Source organism: Pezoporus occidentalis, unplaced genomic scaffold (genome assembly GCF_034315485.1).
Source record: "Pezoporus occidentalis ecotype Australia unplaced genomic scaffold, CSIRO_AGI_Poc_V1 ctg159, whole genome shotgun sequence".
NCBI lineage: Eukaryota > Metazoa > Chordata > Aves > Psittaciformes > Psittacidae > Pezoporus > Pezoporus occidentalis.
Window position 1 is genome coordinate 2,298,047 of NW_026913415.1, and position 21,390 is coordinate 2,319,436.

The 21,390-nt window shown below is 43.2% G+C and overlaps 1 protein-coding gene across 6 annotated transcripts in view; it reads left to right on the forward strand.

The window, feature by feature from the left end:
• The window catches only part of PEAK1 (pseudopodium enriched atypical kinase 1), a 113,939-nt gene that overhangs the window by 37,696 nt on the left and 54,853 nt on the right, over positions 1-21,390 (forward strand). For 2 of the 6 annotated variants that reach the window (XM_062612227.1, XM_062612233.1), the window contains exons 2-3: positions 10,452-10,621; positions 18,426-18,514. The gene's annotated coding sequence lies outside the window, so the exon portion shown is untranslated. Of the gene's footprint in view, positions 1-8,216; positions 8,235-10,451; positions 10,622-13,475; positions 13,586-18,425; positions 18,515-21,390 lie in introns of those variants that run through there. The other 4 variants (XM_062612231.1, XM_062612230.1, XM_062612228.1 and 1 more) reach the window with 4 other exon arrangements.

The window sequence follows — 21,390 nt, forward strand, 5'->3', positions numbered from 1 at the left end:
GTTTCTCTGAAAGATTAATAGAACCCATTCTGCAGGGCCAAGTGAACAGTATCCATCTTCACAGCTACCAAGCCTCTTGCACTCACCCTTGACCTTGTGCAGAAGCTCACAAAGGAGAGGGAAGCTTGGAGTGTGTGTGCGCAGAGCCTGCCCTGGGTAGATGCTGAAGCCTTTTCTCACTGCAAGGTGTTTTACCTCCGGGGGACTGGACTTGTAGTGACCTTGCCTGACCTCAGCTGGAGTTCATTAAATAACTCCTGTAGTAAAGAACAGTTGCAACAAGCTGTTTCCTACTGTACCACCAGCGCACACTCAGGTAGTGGTGAGCTGAGGAAAGCACCTCTGCCTGTAACAGGTTGTTCCTTGGTGTTCCAGTGTGGCATCCCCGATCTGAGGAGCGCCTTTGTTCAGAGACTGACCAGGTTACTCAGATCAAAATGCCTTCTCCAGTGTTTTGGGGATACTTTTGGAAGCTAATAATAAAGATCCCTGTTACATACTGGAAAATAAAAGTTCCAGGCATTACATTTACAACTTTAAAAGGTGTAAGATGACTAGTAATGATCTTCATCCTCCTTTGCCATCACCCACAGTCCATTTGTTTGCAATCTGTTTCACTCCCATTGTTTCTTTTCTTTCCTTGCAAAATATAAATGCAATTAGAATACAAAGTCTCATTAGTGTACTGCCTCTAGCACGGCTGCCTCCTTATAGATGGGGCAGAAAGATATAAAATGCAGTGAAGTGCTTAGCAGAGGGGGAAACAGCACACAAATTATTTCAGCTCTGTAAAGCATGAAGGCACAGAAAAATTGTGACTTCTACTACAAATCTTCAAGGGTTTTTTCCCTATTTTAAATCTCCTTTTAATAATACTTGAACAGTTCTGTTGCTTGCAAATATGGAGCATCGCAATGAACCTGCATTTATTTTCTATGTGGGTTTTTTTCCCCAGAAGAAATTTCTCTACTTTTAAATGTGTGTCTCTGTTCTCAGCACTCAAGAATTCTTTCACCCTCTTCTTCAAAGCTTCTGAATCTGCCATAAGGTCTAACTTGAAAGGAATGCAGCAGAGGAATGTGGGACAGAGAGCTGGAGGTGTGGAGCAGCACCCCTCAGTGATGGTGTACATCAGAGCACCAGAGAACTGGAAGACAGGTTGAGGGAGGCCTGGAAAAGAAATCACAAATCATGATGGCATATGGGAAAGCAAATAGAGGTGGTACAAAGGAGCAAGTTTCTTATCTGGTGTGGGTTTTGTTTGTTGGGTCTTTTCTTTTCCCCAACAACAGCCTGGCAGCTCAACAAATGCACAAAGGTACTTCAGGCAAAGCTGTTAAGCTGTGGAATGTCCTTCCACAGGATGTTGTGGATACAAAATTGTGAATGGGTTCAAAAGGTAATTGGATAAATTTATGAAGGAAAATTCCATGCGAGACTATCAAGTACAAAGATGCCATTTCTTTTACAGCAGATCTCCAGGCTGCAAACTGCTGGAGATGTGGGGAGGGTTTGGCAGTGGTGCTGGTTCTGCCTTTATGCTTTGGGCTGCTGCCAGAGGCAGACTAATGGACAAGCTGAACTTCTGCTCTGATCTGCTCAGCTACTGTCACCCTGTAAAGCATTTCTGTCCTTTCTGAGGCTTTCCTCAGCAGTTGTTGTATTTCTTCATCTTCTGGCTAATCCAGCCAGTTCAGTTTGCTTCCTGCTGTAGTTTCTCGCTTTAGATTTATATATTGTATTAGTGGCTTTCTCATTGCAAGATCAAATGGAACTTCATTGGGAAGTCCAATGTGCGGATTGGCTCTTGTCACAAACTTTATCTGTGTTCTTGGAAGGGCTCCATTTTTGGTCCATTTAATTTATCTTAAACCTGCTTTTAAGTGAAACATTGATGAATGAGAGCAATCCATGAAGACATTTTAGCATAATCTTTTGAAAATCAGTTTCCTAAAGATTGGTGAGATTTCTTTTCCAGACCAGACTTAAATTAATAGTGTTCTGAAATGTCAAAGCTGGTAAAACTATTAAAAAGAAAGGGAATTTTGACTAATGGCCCATGTATATGGCTTAACAGTTAAGTACATTTCTGACTCCAGTGATTAGAAACACTCAGCTGAGTGATGTTTTGGGTTAAAGCTGAGTTGGTTTTCTGGGCTAAATACTTCAGTGGCAACCCACATAGAGAAAGGCAGTTCCAGTGGAAGTGAATCTGGGAACTGTGTGTTTGACAAGCCAGGGAAATGGCAGAATTAAGGGGTGGGAATCAAGATTCCATTGTGGCAGAGCCATTAAGGTCATTCCTAAAACTGCATATTTCACAATTGCCCCTAAGTGCTGGTGGTATTCCCATGTCTGTGGTTTGGTTCCAGGGACACACAGGATCACCAGAGATGGAGTCTCAATCTTGGCAAAAGGAGCAGTGTGAGGAATGAGCAGTGGGTTTGTGTACAGTGTACCTGGCAGCAGCCCCACAAGTGCAGAGGGCTGCATTGATCTGCTGTCCTTCTGAACACGATACACCCAAGGAGGGCTTGCAGTTCATACTGTGCTTGCTGTGGTACTCAGATTGCAGCCCTACCGAGGTTCTCTCCAGTACACTGATTCTGGGGGCTGCTCACTTGCTTTCATCTGTGGTATTAACCTATTGAGCAGGCTGGAAACAGCCTTTATTCCTCTTCTCTCAGGGAATGCATTCATTTCATATGGGCAGGTTTCACAAGGAGAATGCCACGAGTGTGCTCAGTCTGCCAGTTTCTCTTCACATCACAGTGCAGGAAGGTTTTCTGATAACCTTTGTCATACGTCCCCAAGTGTTGGCTCCTGTGGGGAGGGTATTTACAGCTGGCAGCCCCAGTCTGAGGCAGTGTGTTAACGGTGGTCTTGTTTGAGATGCAGCCCTGGAGTTCTCTCAGAAAATACTTTGCCATGTCACGTTTGTTGATTTGGAACCAGAGAATCCAGGTCATAGACTCGAGAGCAAGGAAAGTGGCGTTTGCAGCAGGGTGTAATTTTATTTTTATGGTCCCAAGCATTCTTTTGTTTGCAATTTTGGCTTAATATATTCCTGATACCTTGGAAAAGAAGTACACAGGAGGGGGGGGGGAGCTGAGTTGCTTTTTTTGTCCTTGCTGTTTCTAGCTCATAGAAATGTATTTATTCTGTAAAGATCAAAGGTGACCTGAAAAGAGGCTTTATAAGAGATTCTTCATCCAAATGATACTTTTTCCAATACAAAGCATGGGGGGAAGGAGGGGAGGGAAAAGGAAAACTTTAAGTTAGTTGTCTCAAGCTTTGGGTTCGCTCAAAGTTCTTACTTGCACAAGAGATCTTGTTTCTACCAGAATTGCTGATAAGCCGGTGAGTAAAGTATGTGCTAACAAAAGTCATTTTAAGTCTTTTAATACAGGTCTCTCCTCTGCTCTCATGCACACACTGGGGGGGGGTCATTAATTCTCTGAAGAGATCCCAGGACACTTTTTAAGAGCAGATCTACTTTTTGATGCTGTCATTTGAGATCATACACACGTTTTCTTTTCATGTGAATCTTTTCAGGTGTTTTAACATTCTTACTGGCACCTGAAATGTATGAAGTGAAATGATGACAGTACTGCTTCTAATGCTTCTGAAACCACCTTTAAAGTTGGCCTCTCGTGACCTGTCAACTCAAATGATTACATTTGCACAGGTAGAGCCTGTGCAATTAAAACATCTGTAATTTGTCTGCCTTCTATGGTAATGTTCACAGGTTATCTTCAAGAGAAGATACGCCCATTTGTTTGTGACCCATTTGAAATACTGCTTAATACATTTCTTTAAGGATTGAAAGGAAAGGGTGGGAAGGAGATGGCAAATCCCAGTGTATGGAGCTGTAGAAGTCTTGTCAAAGTCCAAGTAGTTGAGACACTTGAAGTGATCTTGCTTATTTAAACAAGGAATGAAGGATTTGCTCAGGACAGTCATGCACTTTAACTTGTGTAAAACACAGTGAGAAAGGTCCTGAGAGATGAGAACAAGGCACATGTCTTGGATAGGATCAGTGGGGTTCAGGGCTATGTGTATGCACGTGTGGAGTAGGTTATTTCCAGTGCTGAGGTTACTCTAGGGAAAACTTAAGCCAGTTGATTTCTCAGAGTCTTCAAATTTACACACATACAAATGTTGGTAGCACTTCAGTATTGTCTGTAGTTGTTTGTTACCTTTTAAATAGCAACAACATGAGAAGAGCAAAGTACTTCTTTGTGGGGAAAAGAAACAAAATGTTCATAATATAAACCAAGAAGTAGATGTAGTGTCCTCAGATGCTACAAACATGAGGACGTTGTGTTCATAGTTGAATTTCAAAACCCTGAACTTAAAAAAACCCTTTACTTAAAACACGTTTTCTGAGATGATTTAGAGAAGCCTGGAGGAAAAGTGTGTCTCTTAATCCCCCACAAGTTAAGGTTGCACCATTCTTGTGCAAGGAGGCAGACGCTTCAGCAGAAACATTTTGGAGGAGAAAACTATCAGAACAAACAAAAACCCCGAGGAGTTTTGCTGTTTTCCATCAGTGATGATGAGCCCTGCCATACGCTGCAGGCAGAAGTTGTCCTGTCAGGTTGAAGTGCACGGTGCTGGTATGTGTATCTGTGCATGGAAGGGAACACACGTGTTTTAGGAGGGTTCTGTAGACAGCTTGAAGCTTAAGCAGCACGGTGCTCAGGCTACTAAAGCAAAGGAGAGGATTGCAAAGCAAGGTGTACTTTGCAGGGTTTTGGTTGGGATTTTCTTAGCTGCAGAAGCGGTGTGTGTCCATCCTGCTACGTTAACCCACTTCTGAAAGGTGTAGTAGAGTGAAACAATTTCATGTGCCTACACAGACACATCGTGTTCAGAATTTATGGCAAGGTGAGTACAGGATATTGGAGAGCAATTAGATTCTGAGGTACTTCTAATAAAAAGAAAGCCTGAAGTCCCTGACTCCTGTATTCAAAAACGTGTAGTGCTTGTATCGTGTACAAAGGAAATCACTCAAACTCTGCTACTTCAACATTGCTTCTCTTCGCACTCCACTTGCTTATCTTTTGCAAGAGCTCCTGTCAGGCAATATTTGTGCCTTTCGCTTCTGCCAATCCGTGATGATGATCTTGAAACTATTCTGCAGTGGCAACTTGCAGTACTTGAGTAAATTGGGGCTTTTGTCAGATAAATTGCATTGGTAAAAATTCTCTTGATCCCAAAAACCTTTATCTTCCCATTAAATATATATGTATTCTCCAACTCCCATTCTTCCCCTGTAATCTGTAAAGCACAGTGTCTGATGTGGTTCTTTGTTAATTTCAGAGATAATTTCTAGCCTGTCAAAGACCTTCTGTCTCAACAACTTTGAGATGGAGATTTTGAAGGAGATGATAAAGTGCAGCTGCCAGATTAACAGACATAAGGGACTGGAAGGGGAGGATCTCGCAGATGGTTCTAATAAAACTCGGCAAACAGCAAAGGAGTGTGGTGCTGGGTGGGGGAGAGGATTGAAATTCACATTGTAATCCCAGTGCGAGTTTGGGGTTTGGTTTGTGAAGGAAAGTTGCATAAACAGCCCTTTGAGGGCTTGGGCTGGCCTGGGGAGTTTATTGTTGCTTTCCATTTCTCCTGTTGCTATAGCACTGCTGATTTTTCCTCCTTCCTGTATCCCTGTGTCCATGTTGCTACCTGAGGCTCGTATTGCTGTGCCAAGAGTCCTCTGGAAAGCCACGTGCAGATAGTCACGAGATGTCTGTGCACAGGCAATGCCGGTACCAGCAGGAAACGTTGCTTCTGGTTGCAGCAAAGAACAGTAAAAATGAAGCAGTAGATTTCTGTTGCTTTATTGACATGTGCTGCTCCTGTTCCCATCTTCTATCCCATGGCCTCCTTCACAGCACTACACAGCTCTTCGTTGTTTTAGGAGGTTCCTACTGGCTAAGCTTGAAACTCTCTTCCAAGCTTTAATAAACCATGTTCCTCTTTTAATCTGTAAGAGGTTTGTACTACATGATTCATTCATAGGGATGGGACTAGTAGTACCTCCTGTCTTCTTTCTGCTGTCTCCTCTTATTAAATAATAGTAGGTCTGTAATATTAGGCCAAAAATTAATGATTAAAAATTGCAGTAGGAAAGATGCAGCTGAAGGCCTGGATAGTCCCTGGTGGCCTCAGAATTCAATCACTGGTTCTTCTTGATGTGACTCTTCAGGCTTCTTTGGTGAGGGGTGAGGGTAGCTGGTTTTTGGTTTTAACCATTTCAAATCAGACATGCTGTATGTTATATCTTGAGCTTGGATTTCTATCATGGTGGCTCATGGCAAAGTATTTTATTTGGTGAAAGAAAATGTGTTCCCACTGAATAGGCCCAACATGGTGTCACTTCTAGGTACCCTTGGTAGATTTGTGTTCTAGAAAGTCAGTTTGATGACAGTGAGTTGTACCCAGCTTTTTCAGGTGGCTATGACAGCTACAAGACGTGGTGGTTTCTCTTCCATTTGGGGCCAGCTGGATCTGGTCACAGAACGGGAGGTGGATGTATATTCAGAGTTTGGTTTCAACCTGTGTCTGGATGATCAGCCTGTGTTAAGTATAGCTGGTGGTGGTTCTGGGCAGAGAACCTTCCTTCCGCCTCATTTCCAGAACCAAAGTAATTAATGCTGGTTTTTTCTACTCTTGCTAATCTTTCCTTCCTTCCGTGAAAGGAATCATGTTCTGAGAGCACACAGACTTTCAAGCCTACACAGTAGACCTTTGGGATGTGTCTTCATCTTGTGGAATCAAAAGCTTTTCAAATCAATGGTTCAGGAGTAGCAAATCCTTCAACAGATACTTGTTTTTAAGAGTCCTTAAGGATGAGCAAGTTAATAAGTAATTCCATGAATCTCTCCATGAATCAGTTCTATTTTAGGCAGTATATTTATGCTAGATTTAATATTTTTCAAAGTAAGAAAAGTTTTGCCTTTTAAACTCCCTTTTTGTGCCTTTTCTCCTGTGCATCTCTGAATTTGTATTGAAAACAAGTACATCTGGAAAGGAAGGCACGTTCTCTGCACTAATTCATTCCCTTTATCTCCTTTAAAAGTAGATGTAGCTTTACAGCATTTCTTCACCCGAGGAGATAATGTAGAAGCGAAGGGGTTATTACCCTCCAAACCCAGAATACTGTATCCCTGTCTGTTACCACGTTGAGGGTTAGGCAGTGCCGCTTGAGCACACCATCGCCCGAGCAGCCTGGCTGCACGTACAGCGCTATCCCCTCGCACTTGAGCCGGAGCTCTGGAAGCACTGGTCTTTCAGAGCAGGATATTCCATGCCAGACTCGTTGGCAAAGCTGTCACGTGGCCGTTGTGTGTAGGAGGCCTGTGAAATCTGCTGGAAGGAAATCCCATGGTTTAATGAAGTGTTTTGGTGGTCGATCTTGACCCCGGGATACTCTGTTCTGCTTTGCTGATGCAATCAGGTTGGGAATAATGTCTCCCCTCCCTTTAGTGTATCGTGCAAAAAGGATATCCTAATGCGTGTATTGATAATGGTGCATTTTTCCAGGGTTTTGTGTCCAAGATATCAACATGCTGAGACATAAAACAGCATAAATGTTGCCAGAATCCTGCTAGCCTGGCAAATCTGAGAGCCATCTGAAAGTGAACAGTTCTTAGGATGGAAATCAGGCCCCGTACGGAACGCTCAAGTACCACCAGCCGTTCGCAGCCATGAAGAGTTCACGTGCAGGCAACATGAATAGGAAAAATATTTCCCAAGTGGGCGCTTTGTTTCCTTTCGGGTTTGCGGCAGTTTGTGCTCCTCGCACAGCCGGCAATCATAACTTGTATGGTGGCTTTTGAAAGGGAGACTTCCTGTTACTAATCTTGTAATTAGGTGCCCTTTTATTCATGGGCTGTCACTCGGATTGACAGGACAGATCGCTCCCGGCGCTGGCAGTTGCTAGAAGGTCGGGCTGTGTTGCAGAAATGGCTGGTGATTCATTTGTTTAGCATTCCTCGCTCTTTGTTTTGCGAGGACAGCTTGTGTGGCACCGAATCACATGGCAGCTCTTTTCACACCCCGCTTCTGCTGCCTGCAGCCTTGCGGAAAGCCGAGGGGAAAACGGAGAGGGGTTTATCCGCAGCTCCATTTACTCCAGCCATACGCATTGTCTATTGAGAGCAGCAGCTAAAAGGAAGGATTTTGTGTCATCTTTATCGCTTAACTTGAAATGTTGTAAATTCAATGTAAGTGTATGTGGAGCAGTCAGGGTGTGTGCCAGGGTTTGGTTCTTTTTGAGTGGTAAATTGCATTGTATAAGTCTGTGTGCTGTTTGTGAGTACAATATCAACTTTATTTATGGCCTCCAATACCACTTGTTGACTTTTCATAGGCAATGAGCTTATGTTGGAAGCAAAATGTTTTCAGTGGCACCTAGAAGACATAATGTAATGGCAGGTTTAAAACACACCGAAGTGTTCCTTGCAAGCCACAGGAGCACCTGATTTATGGAAAGCTGTGGTAGGGAATCTGTGCCACCTCCAGCTGTGGCAGAGCTGTCAGAGTGCAATCCTGCAAGGAAAGGCAAATGGCAAGCACAGCCCTTTGCTGCTGCTCTGCAATGTCTGCAGAGTTCCAGGACTTAAAAATGCCTGCATGCAGCTGAAACCAAGAATATGGATGTCAAGGTTGGGGTTTTCGTAGCATTCCAGCTTATCTACACTTAGAGAAGTAGCACATTTACAATTGTGACATCGTTTGGTTTTGTTAAGATGTTCTTAGGTTTGGTTTTGGCTTAGGTAAGTCCCTGGGATAACCATGACAATGTTACATACACTATTTGCTAGCCATTGGTGAAATTTAGTATTGCTCTACTACTTCTACCTTTAATCTGTCTATTTTGAGGCAGGCACAGATGTGGCTATGACAAGGTTTTCCCATCTTGGTGTTTCCCATAGAGATGTGCCTAGAGATACCTACAATTTGGGAACAGTATGGCACCCCATGGCCACCTCCAGCACTGAAGGAGAAGAAATGCATCCCCCTCCCCTAGCCAGCCTTTGTACATTGAGCGTGCTGCCTGAAATTCACAGAGCTCCCAGTTTATATATTCCCAATTTAAATCTTCTGGAAGGGGTTAAAATTTCACACAAACACATCCCTTTAATGAGAGACTTTACATCTGGGTTCAGTACAGCTGTTCCAGGCCTTAAAAGTGTTTGCTGATTCCTCTGTTCTTCAGGGCTGCTTTTCTTAATTCACGTAGCTCTCTAATACGCACTAGTGCTGCTGCTGGGTGAGTGAGGTTCTCAAACACCTCAGGACTGGGATGCTGTCTCACCACTCTTTCTGGAGCCTTTGCAGGGCTCTGGTCTCCTTTCTGGTTGTCCCCTACATCGTATTTCCAACTAATCCCTTCTGTGAAAGCAGAGTGGTTGGGAGGAGAACATTAACTCTCCATCCAGAGTAAGCTCTTGACTTCTCTCTAGTATCTCCATTTAGATGAGGAGCCTCAAGTTGAAGTTCAAGACTAAGTTTGTGGCTATTCCTTTATCTGTCTTCAGCATTATTCGTTCCATTTTTAAGGACATCAATACGTGTTTGCTGTTATGATGGCCCATACTCATCTCGGGTTGCTGCTCCTCTGCAAAGCTACTTCAGCATCTTCCTTCCAAATGTCCAAAAAAATTGGTTTTGTAGCAATAACAGAAGGCATTTTGCTGATGCTGCTCGGCAGCTGATGGTTCTGCTTGTCACGCTCATCAGTGCTGCCTCGCTACTGTACAGCCTGGGTGTGCTCAGCAGCCTTTTCGCATTAGTAACAAAGTGCTTTGCTCCATCTCATCTGTGGCTTTCCTAATACAAGTAATTGCTCTGGGCATTAGTGTTTACTTTCTTTCCACCAACTTTGGCATCCACAAATGTGGTTATACTTGAAGGCACAGGAGCAGAATGCTGAGCTGGGGGGAGAGAAGAAAAGCCCAACCCAAAACACCCGAAAGAACTGACTGTTCAGTTATACTGGATTCAGGTGAAGGTTATTTATCTGAGCAGCTAACTCCATGCAAGTCTAACCACCACAGATGCTAATATGCAAAGATAAGTAATATAATGTGAAGTTGTTAAGATTACTTGTTCCTTTTTCCTTGTAAAGTCTGCAGTGATACCTGCTGCCTTCTACAGGGTGTGTGCTCCAGCCCCTGCTTTCACGGCAAAGCTCATAGTGTGGCTGTATAGCCACTGCAGCAGTGTGCTTCTGGGGTTTGAAAAGAAATGGGCGTGCTGAGGAAGAGGAGGAGAGCCTGGTGTGGCAGCGATGCAGCCAGAATCCCCCGAAGAATCCAGGTGTCTCTTTATAGCTTGTGTAGCATTTGGGAGATCAGAAGGTCACTAAAGAAGGAAAACTGACAGTATTTACACCTCTGAAACTGGTTTGAAATAAGGCCATTGTCTGTCTTTTACAGAAGATGTTGCTGTCCTGACCAGTGACCATGAAGAGAAGGGGATGAAGAGAATTCGTCTGGAGAAGTGAGAAGCTTTGGAGTTCTCAGCAGGATTTACTGCCGGTAGCTGCAGAAGGTTTTGCAAAGAGACCATTGATGCTGGAATGGATGAAATGCCTCAAAATTAAGCGGTAGCTAAGCTTTCTGACATCTTATTTCCCTCCTACAGTACCGTAAGGTAATTTATATGGATTATAGAGGATGTTGGTTTACTACTACTAGAGTTTAAATAGAGCAATCTTACAATAGCCAAATATTGGACGAATCTGTAAATTTTGATTTTTTTAATCGTTTATTAGCAAGAAGTTGGGGTTTCATTACCTGATGGTTTACTTTATGGTAGTTGAAATTTCTTCCCAAGGGTTTATTCCATCTGTTCATCATTGACAAACAAAATCAGGTTTTGCTATTGCTCTCTATTAGTAACCATCTTCCTACCAAATGCCTAGCAAAGCTGCAGTGTGGAACAAGTTGTAGAAGCATCTCTCTATCTCTTCTTAGTTAGATAGTAATTAAGTGGAACTCCTGAAACATGCAACAAGACTCACAGAGCACACTGGGAAGGTTGCTCATTTCTGCCAACCATCAGCAGCTCCTGGTATCTCTTTTGTATTTCCACTTTTTTCTTTTCTTTGCTGTTCTTACTTGCTTATCCTGTTCTCTGCCCCTCATCCACTCAGAATGGGATATGAAACATCTCAAATAGCTTTATCTCGTATTTGAGACCTGTACTGCATCTTCACCAGGGCAGTGTACTAGCCAGAATACAAAAACGTGCTACTTCTTAATGTTGAAGTGGGAGTAGCAAGACCCCAGCTTCTCCTGGCTACCTGACTGTAGGCTCTGTCCCTTTGTAGAAGTGGCTGAAGTGTAATCCCTTAGAAGGTTTAAGGGGCCGGGGGGAGAGGGAAAGTTACAACACCTTTAGTACAGCAAAATGATGATTTGATGTCTTTTGAGAGCAGAGATTGAGGTCTCTCTGCTTTTGCCAAAGCCTCACTGAACCTGCGTACAACAGGATTTTCCCTAGTTTGATTCCACCGATGGAAACCAGTCATGTTAACTGCATGTATCAGAAATGCCATACAGCCACATTGCTTCCATTTGGCATGAATTAAAGAAAAAAAGAAAGAAATTTCTGTGTTGTGGTTTTGTTTGCTACAATTTCAAACTGTTAAGAACTTGGGTTTTCAGGCATTGATAGGAGTTCTTTCTTACACTGCTCTTTATCCTCGAGAAGGAGCAGATCTGACAGTATTTATGTGACTTTTGACCTTACAAGTATAGCTATTCTCCTTTACCAGACCAGGTACAGTATTTATTCCATCTGTATATCATAGTGCCCAGAATAATTCCGTCCTAACTTTGGTGAGGTTTAAAGGCAGGACTGTGGACAGTGTTCAGCATTAATGTAACAGTTGCTATCTGAAACCCACAGTGAGATTTCAGTCTCTTGTGAGAGCAGTCAGGCCAGCACTCCCAGCTGAGAACTCACAGCTTGGCCAACGCATCACTTGGACAATAGGCTGCTGGGATTTTTCCCTAACTGATTTTCCATCTTTATCAGTTGTCTGCTTTGTTGCCAGAGTGGCTTGTGTATTGTATTTATTTATCCTACTGCATGGGCAAGAAGGGAATGCTTGCAGCTTCCATTCATCTGCAGTGCTGACAAATGAGGCTCAAAGAGGACTTACAAGAGAAATGTTTTTCTTCTTTCATGTTTTCAAATTTACTGGGCTCTTTAATGTTTTTCTCTGTTCTTCTGTTCACTTCTGTGGTCTTTTCCCTTGGAATGTGTGCACATAGAGATCTCCAATTCATTGACGTGTCTAATGAGAACAAGAGCAAAAGACAGTTCTGGTGCTCACATCCTTATTTTGCAGCAGCTGTGGAGCTGGAGCGCTGTTGTCTGCCTTCAGGTTTCTATAAAGCACTTTAGAGCCCAGAAATACTAGTAATGCTGATCACAAACTTACTCATTCTTCCTAAGGGAAAGTACCACTTCAGCATATCTGTGTTCAATAGTAGTAGAAGATACAAATAGTTTACAACCATCGTTTTAGAGATGGTTGTAAAGCTGGAAGGTGATGCTACCTTGTATGTTGCTGCCTGACAGAGCAACTACTTCATTATACATCCAGCCTTTGCCAAAACAGCACTAACTAAATCTACCAGGAAGAGTGGCTTCAGCTGAGGGAATAGGTTCCCATCATTGTTGCTGTATTCAGATGACTGTTATCTAGCTGATAAAAGCGACAGTCAGTGCCCCTAGAACAGGACTAACAACGCTGTGCGATAAATCTCTGTGCTGGCACAGGAAGGTCTTCACGGGCTGAGCATCAGGAGGTTTGTGTATCTGGGGAAGTGCTGAGTGAGCCAAGGGAGAGGTCTGGAGGGAGCTGGGGCTGCTGCTTTGGGCAGATCTCTTGCTGCTGGAGGTGCTGCGGGTGCTTAGGTGGGAACTGAGCGAGGGTGCCACGTGAACAGATTGTTTCTGTCTCCAAGAACAGCTGGAGGATGTTGCATGGGAGGTGCTCTTGGCTCAGGGATTCAAGATGGGAGGGTTTTCTCTCAGCTTGAGAACACATTTTTTCCACTTGACTCACTGAGTGAAATTGAAATGAGTGATAAAATTTCCAAAAGGACTGTGGAATTGGTTGCAATAATAAAAAGTGCATTTATCATCAGGAAGGAAGAGCAAAACAAGGGGAAAGAGTCAGTGAAGAGGAAGTCACCACCTTCTCACCAACAATGGAAGGCTGTGGGCAGCAGCACACCCATCCCTCTGTCACAGCCACATGGAATTTGCCATTGGAGAGAATTCCTCTGGCCCCACTGCCAGCCGCCTCTCCCACATACAGTACCCATATGCCTTTCTGTAGGGACACTCCATTCAAAAGACATTACCCTACCAACGTGTTTGCATAGGTTAATGCATGAAAGGAAACTGCCCACTAATTCCTACAGAGCCCATTTTTTTCCCAGGAACAACACCAGCCTTTGTTTCTTCCCTGTGGCTTGGCACGTAGAGCAAAGAAGGAACATAAAATACTGGCGCTGGAGCCTGCTGTGATTGATGTATCCTGGAGATAAAGGTACCTGCACAAGGCAGGGAGGGGCTATTGGCTTAAATGTATTTTTAAGATAATAACCATAAAAATAGTCTTTTAACGATTTTACTTCTCTCTGCTGCGTTTCCTTTGTGCATTCCTGAGCACTTTGCCAGGCTTCAACTGCTGTCTCCATTACTTTGTGCTTCCAGTTTGAAAAAGCTTTGGAGCAGGGGCACCGTGTCCCATGTGCTTCTGGTCCAGGCCAGGCCGCTGCCTCTCCCACCAGTGGTGCAGGAATTGCAGAACTGCATCACTAAAACAGGGAAGAGAGAGGAAAGGTTTGAATTTCCATTACCTATGGGCAAAAGAAGGATTCAAACCCCAGGATTTTAGCTCTATGTCAGGAGTAGCTAAAGATACTGAATCCAGGATCTGTTCGGGCTCGAGAGGGGGTGTTTAAGAAAGACTTTGCTCTTCCCCTGAGACCTGCCTTGCGTGGTGTTTGGGTCCAACCAGGCTCTTTCAGCTGAGGTATAAATGACTGAAGACAGTGATTCAAAATGGAAACATTGACAGACTCCGAGCAACAATAACATACAAATATTTATTTAACGTCCCTCTGTGCAGTTCTTTCCAAAGGGCACTTGTGATTTCTCACTCGCCTGCATTAGTCTCCATTTTCACCTCTGTTTATCTGTGAAATGTCCCATCACAGGTATGTTATAAATACTGTCCTTGTCAGTTCAGCTGTCCAAAGGAGGCTGCTACTTCTGTTTGTTGGATTCTTGCTGTTTTGATGCTGTCCCTGGAAACTTCAAATAAGCAGGACAGGCACAGTGGAAAAACCATCTCCTGAACTTATAAAGCTCCAAACCAGCACTGCTCTTGATTTGAAGCAGGTTCCTGTGTTTTACATCAAATCAACTCCAGGCATGCTGCTGGGTATCAGATCTAGCTCTTCTTGATGGATGGCAGATTGCTTATTGGGGCAGCAGTGGATTTTTGGCGATTGGAGACTGGAGTCCTTGTTTATGGTGAGGTCTCCAGTTCTCATTTGCTCAATACTTGTAACAACGTCACCCTCCCTTAATTCCTTTGATTTCTATCCTCTGCCACTACTGTGTTTCACTTTGTCATTTCATTTGTCGCTGTTCATTTGGTGATAATTAGGTTATATTTTTCATGCTGGGTCCTTTCATTTTTCTCTAGCCTGTGATGTGATGTGGTCTTGGCAAGAAACACATTTCCATTCTCAGCAGAACCCAACCAAACCTGAACACATCTCAGATCCTGCTAATTAAAAAAATGATTGACTTCTAGGCTTGGAAAAGGATAATCAACACACTTGAACCTGCCTCAAGCAAGATTGTATGAGGAAGAATAACTTCCTTATTGAGCTGGAAAAGATTACGTATGTGGTTGCCATTATTATTGTTTAGAGTGCTGTCCAGATACCCAGGAGTTCTACCTATCCTATTGGGGCCATTTCTTTGCTAGAATCTGTAAATCACAGTTGTTCCATTAGCTCTGTGCTCTCCTTGTTAGGAAGTAGCACATAGGCCATTAGGTGAATACCAAACTGCTGGCCTGTCTGTTAATATTAAGAGCAGAGTGAGGGAATGAAGGAACAGAAAGTAGCTGCATCTAAAAATATACCTGAGAAACAGACCCAAGGCAGCAGCACTGCTTGCTGTTTTAGGAGAGGACTCGGAGGGTTTCTTAGCCATTTATCCTTTCCAGCAGGAATCTGCTTAACTCTCATCAGTGTATCTCCCTGAAACTGCTTTCAGAAACAATTGCTGCTGATGTACAGGCTTTTTCCCTTGTTCTTACAAAGCTGGATGTTTTCAGCCCAGTCATCATTATCTTTAATACAACCATTAGCATACATATATGCTTGAAGCACAAACGCCTCAGAGGTGTACAGGAGAGTTTTAACAGACTTCAAAATAATCCCCAAAACCCTTTCATTTTCAGCAATTCTGTATGCGAGTTAACCTATATTTTTGCTAAGCTTTTACTTTTATTCCATTGCTTTCCATTTCTGGTACTCAAAGCCTGTGTATTCTCCAGAGCCAGCCCTCAGGTTGCCCTTTGAGTTGCCCTGTTGTGGTGACGCTGTGTGGTTTGCGTTACAGCAGCATTCCAAAGATACCAAACAAAACGGAGACTTTTCCTACTGAAGGCCTATGTGGGGCAGTGTGCAAACAGGATTGGGGTTATTTATTTCTCAGCCCCAGATAAGAAGGTGTGAGCACAAAGAGAATACAAAATGCAAAGAATCCCAGTTCCAGATTCCTTAGATTCTTGCCTCCCCACCCAGATCTTTTCAGAACGCTGCAGTGTGCTCCTGAGGCGCGTGATGGTTTTCTTCCTTGTAGCCCTACCCAAGACCTACCCTAACAAATATCGATCGCTTACAGTTCTCATTGCACTGTTTCTTTGCCAGCAACTTTGTGGTGGTTTCCTCTATTTACAGACGTCTTTCCCATGTTAAAATATCTCCAGTTTTCCTCAGGAGATTCCTTGAATAGTCGCTAGACATGGAGGCTGCAGGAGCTGCTGCTTGAGAAAAGCAGTGACAAAATGTTTTGATCACTGCAGCACGAACCGGCTCTATAACTGGCCAGAGGGACTGGGCCTCTCTCAAAACTCATATTCTCAGGGAAAGGACTGCTGAAAATAGCATTGGGAAAGGCAACTTTTCTTGTTTGTGCTGATTTCCTCTTTCAGATTCGGGTGGTTTTGAGGCAAACACAATCCAGGTACAGACCAACAGCAAACTGTGGTTCATCACAAGCAGGGGATGTGTTAGCAGCAGGTTTGCCTCCCAAACATTTCAGGCTACTTGAGCACTCTCTCTGCCATCCCTTTTTGTAATAGCTTTGGAATTTGTGCATTGGCACTCACATCGGTACTTTTGGCATAGTGCTGTTTGGTTTCAGCAGCCCTATAAAGCTTACTTGGGAAGACACACAAACCTGCAGATTTAAAGGCAGCATGCCGTGAGGAATGAAGGTGTATTACTACAGTAATGCTTAGCAGAACATTTTTGGGTTTATTTTATCACGTCAGTGTTGTGGCTTCAGTGTATTTAAGTTTAGGGCTTAAACTGAGTGAATTTATAGGCGTTAAATTATAAATATAATACAATTTATTAAAAATAATTTATAATGTAACTATAATGTAATATAAATATAATATTAAATTAGAATATAAATTATAATTATATTACTGTGCCTTTTTAATGGAAAAACATGCTTCTTCTGCAGCTAATGAAAGATAGCACCAAGCTCTTTGAAGGAAAATTCATCCTGTCTTACTGTATGCCTGTGTTACTGATTTGCAGGACTTGAGCTGATAATATCCATTAAGCTTGATTTTAGTGATGGATATAAAAATTAACCTTGAATATCTGTGTGGTGGTGACATACTTGAGTGTTGCATCAGTCAGTATTTGGTTAATTATCCAAGTATCCCTGCAAAAAGAGCAGGCTCCAGCTGGCTGTAATTAGGGCTGAATTGTTCCATGCCTTCAAGACAATTTTTACATTCATGGGATCTGCAGCTTTCTGTTGTCCTCATTTCCTGTAACATAAAAGTACTTGTAGCTCAAAGAATTAAAGGGGGGCAAATGGGGAGAGAGGCTCTGCGGATAAATCTTGCTAACATCCTTAGAGGTCTGAGTGAGAAATATGCATTGTAAGTTTAAAAAACAATAAAAAGGAAAAAAGGGAAAAATCTAACGGGGTCCTAGCCAAAAAGTGCTGTTTCACTTGATGAGAAGAAAAGGTGGATCTTTAGAAAGCACAGTGGGTTCTATAAAAGCTGAAATCTGTGCTCTGTAAATCTTGGTCTTAATGAGAGACCACCAGGCTGCGTAGGAAGAAACTTGGATAGCAAATCAGGAAGGCATGTGACATAAAACAGTCAATGGAGATTCAGTAATTCAGTAGCCATGGGATACAGCACTAACAGTGAGATATATCACATCCAATTTGTTGAAGTAAGTCTCCCCTTTTTGTCCTTGTGCTGTGGAATTACTAGCACTGCAGTACTCGTATTTGCTCTTATGGATGTCCTAGCTGCAGGAGATGCCCCTCAGCGTGCTTTCTCCCTTCAGTATTAGGGTCATCGTGAGCTGTACTCTGTGCAGCCTCTGTTGTTATCAGCCTTTATTTTAACCCATGATCAAGACTAGCAAGTTCTCAAATTATTACTCTTTTTGGGGAAGAAATAGCCTTTTGTTTAGTTTGCATATAAAATTGCACATTGGTATTTCAGTGGTACCCAATGGGGAAGGTACATGCCAGGAACTGTGGGGAAAAAAAAGAAAGTGGTGGTGGGGTACAAGTAACATGATTATTTTAAGAGCATCTGTAAATAGGTAGTTCCAGTCCATAGCCGAGTATCTTGAGATCAGGTAAAACAAGGTGGTCATGTCTGTGATTTACCGGAGCCACTCACAGTTCCCAAGAAAACCATTTGGCCCTAGGGAATCTGTTGGACAGAAGGGTGGTGCTCCCCCTTGCAGGGAGGCTGTGCCACGCTGCTCCAGCAATCTGAAATGAGTGAAGTGTTCCTCTGGCAGCTTGAGCAGAGTGGAAGCTTTTATGCAGCATGGTAGGTCAGTCTACGTGAGCCCAAGAGCTTCAGAACAGCACTTGTCTGTAGGCCGTGCTGCTTCTCTTCTGCTGAAACCTCTGCTGACCACTTCTTGGGGTGCAGAGGGCAACATTGCTCCAGCAGTGACCTCACTGCTGCTCCGAGCCATGCAGTGGTGTCCCCTCTGTGGCTGAATGCTCAGTGCTTGTTGCCTATCTTCATGAGCCCTTTCAACTTGCTGACCTGACTGAAAACACCTCTTCCTCCCTATCCGCAGGTTGATTTGCTGCAGTTTGAAAGCCAGGTCTGTTCAGACGTGTCAGAACAGCAGAGGTGGCTCAAGAGAAGTGGTGAGGGTACATGAAGGTGAGCATCTTTAAGGTTACTAATGTCTTACCAGCGTAATGGCCTAAAGGAAGTTAATGAAGCCAGCAGTTGATAGGGAAAGGTGTACAAGTTAAATTCTTTCTTCTTTATTAAATGCAAATTAAATCTTTCATAGGCAGTAACAGTTGTATGAGTCTTTTACTGATTGCCTTCATATCTATCTGTATTTTCTGATTTAGATCTATTTAGACAGGCAGCTCCAGCAGTGGCTGTGCACGTACCTGAGCTGCATTTAGAAAATGGTTTTGCAGTGGAGTCATATAATTGTTATTACTCCATTTTCTGCACATGAGCAATCATTCTCCACTGCCATGGCATTGTTCACTCCACAAACATAGGTAATGAGTGCGTAAGAGCACTTGCAGCGGTGTAGGTCTGAAGTGTACAAAATACACACAGGAAAATCAATTTTATTGTGTGTGCTGAATTAAACTTTTTTTATTTGCTTCTGTGTGTTTGATTACATTATTAATCGAGAATTAATATATTTTGTGCTATTTAGACAGGAATGCTTTACTTACTGAGCTGCTGCTGGGAAAGCTTATATTCTCTAAGCATAGAATTCAGAGTCATAGATTCTGTTTATTAACTGAAAATAAGTTTCTTAATCCTTAGTATCTAGATAACTTCCTTTAAACCTTACTGTGACAATGATGGCAAAAGAGCAGAACAGATAAGTGACTGATAGCCGTACCTGTTCATACTTAACAGTTTGAGCTCTAGCCATGCCCTAGTGAGCCCCTCATACGCAGTTTGATGTTAGTTAAATCAGTCTAGTAACTAGCTGCAAGCAAAGGCAGTTGATGAACTTTCCTGCATTATAGAGTCATAGAATCGCTTAGCTTGGACAAGACCTTTAAGATCGTAGAGTCCAAGCATTAACCCAGCACTGCTAAGTCCACCACTAAACCACATCCCTAAGCACCGCATCCACCTGGGCACAGGCTGGCTCATGTTCAGCTGTCTGTCAACCAACACCCCCAGGTCCTTTTCTGCTGAGCAGCTTTCCAGCCACTCTTCCCAAGCCTGGAGCATTGCATGGGGTTGTTGTGGCCCAAGTGCAGGACCTGGCCCTTTGTCTTGTTGAACTTCATACAATTGGCCTTGGCCTATGGATCCAGCCTGTCCTCTATGGATCCAGCCCTCTGCAGAGCCTTTGACCCTTCAGCAGATCAGCACTCCCACCCAGCTTGGTGTCTGCAGGCTTAGTGCAGGTGCTTGTCCTCATCATTCCTACAGGGCAACCCATCTCCTTCCCTTTCTTCAGTTTTGGTTTCCAGCAGCGGTATTTGCTGCATAAGCACCAATATTGGAGGCAGGGCTGCGTGGTCACTTCTAACATCAAACACAACCTATGGGATGCGGGCAGGTTTCACTGTGTTTCTAGATGAAATGGCCACAGTTGCCATTTCACATGTTTATGTTTCAGTAGTTTCCAGCAGTCTAACACCTACGTGTTTCCCAGGCACATTAAAAGAGAATTCAGTTATCATGGCAAATGTTAAAGGTAAAACTCGCAACAAAATCCAGGAGCTCTTCAAAACCTCCTCAGCTCTACACTGTGGTCCCTGAGGTCATTAATCCTGCCATGACCCTGCGCTCTCAGCTGCCTCACCTCATGCAGAAGTTTAAACGTGTATCTCACAGTTCATGTTACAATGATCTATGGAACTTCCAGCATGAGGGATAATGCTTCATAATCGTTCAGAGTTGGGTATTGACTGCAATAACCACTAACCTCCCTCTGCAGTGGTGTACCCCAAAAGGAATGGCTTTCGTGTTGAAACCTGAGTGGAGTACACTGTAATGTTTAATGCATCATTTTAACAGTACTCTCAAAAAGCCAACTATCTTGGTGTGTTATTATCTCACACTCCGCAGTAGTTGTTTCTTATTTAAATGTCCCATCTCACTTGAGATTTAATGTAATTAGAACCAGCCTGTGGAAAAATCTTTTTCTATTATGCCTTAGTTATTGTTCCAGGCAAGATGGTAAAGGAAATCTAGCAGGATATAATGAAAATGATACAACCATTTGCAAGAGGCACTTTTCCTGAGGGAAGTAAAAGGCAGCACCACTTTTCATTTAGCTTTGTATTTCTAAACATGGTATGTATCTGGAATGATTCCACTGAGACGTGCCAGTACACCTGAGAGCAGAGTCAGGTACATCTGACAGCAGTCTGACCTGATGATACAAGAGGGAACCAAAAGTAGCACAGCAATAAGCCTCTTGCGCTATGAATGTTGCTTTACAGCCAATGTTGAGCCAAAACTAGGTCTACTTGCCCACTGAGGTATGTGTGAAGGAATTGGGTCTACCTTAATAAGCATCTCTTTGTTTCCTCTAGCTGTAACATCTTCACTGGGGAGGTACGTCCAGAATGTAGTATCTGAAGATACACTGCAAAGCAAGTCATGCCCAAAGCTATAGGGTAATGTGTTTCCCAGACAAGAAGTGATGTTCCTGGTACAAAAGGGTAGGTGAAAGGATGTCAAAGGCAGAGAGTCCATTCTCTTGGTCTGGCTTGGAGTCAGGATCCCAGCAAGGCATAAGGTGTGAGCTGGTTCCTCACCGCTGTCTATGCCTGTGTGATTTCTGAGGGTTCAGATGCCACTACTCTGCATCTTTGAGCTTTTGTACTGGGGTTAGAATTTTATGTCAAAGCTGGTTGGCAGTCTTTTCTCTTTCGTGCAGAAGCCACTTGTGAGCAGGCTTTTGTATCGTCAGTATGTGTTATAGTCATCTACATTAATTCACACTAGTATTGATAAACTTGAAGTCAGAGAGGCTTAATCAAGAGGCTGCATGCCCTGGAGCACAGTTAGAAACACAGTTCTTTCAAGGGGTGATG